Genomic DNA, 518 nt, shown 5'->3' on the forward strand with positions numbered 1-518 from the left:
AGCCAATCTGAAAAAAACGGTACCTGGTTTGTTTTTTTTTTTTTTTTAACAATGAAAGTACTGTACATTAAGCCTAACATTCTCTCATTGGCCACATGGACTCAAACAACACAACTTGAAATTTCCTGTTCTTAAGATGCGCCCGAAACAACATCGCCAGTGGTCCGGGGGAGACATCAAATCAGTTCACCACAGATGCACTCTTGTAATAGGCTCAGCATCAATCGGCCTTTTTGCCTTTCTCGAATCCCTCATGACAATCGCGTCCAAGGTCAATCTCAATATTCTGCAGCTTGCTGGGATTGGAACACAAAGTGTGTGTGTGGAAGCCCTGGGTGGGTGATAGCCATTAGCTGCCAGAAAGGATACAGTCGAGTCTTCCTACTTTGGGTGAGCCCCAAAAATCAAACTTAGGAGGAAGCCCTTTAATGTCACCGCAACTGAGTTTGTCATGGCTTCTTCACGTTTTCAGCACATTCCGCATACAAACGCCATAAAAAAGAGGCAAGCTCACACCC

The sequence above is a fragment of the Hippocampus comes genome, unplaced genomic scaffold, assembly GCF_001891065.2.
Source record: "Hippocampus comes isolate QL1 unplaced genomic scaffold, H_comes_QL1_v1.1 scaffold105, whole genome shotgun sequence".
NCBI classification, from domain to species: Eukaryota; Metazoa; Chordata; class Actinopteri; order Syngnathiformes; family Syngnathidae; genus Hippocampus; species Hippocampus comes.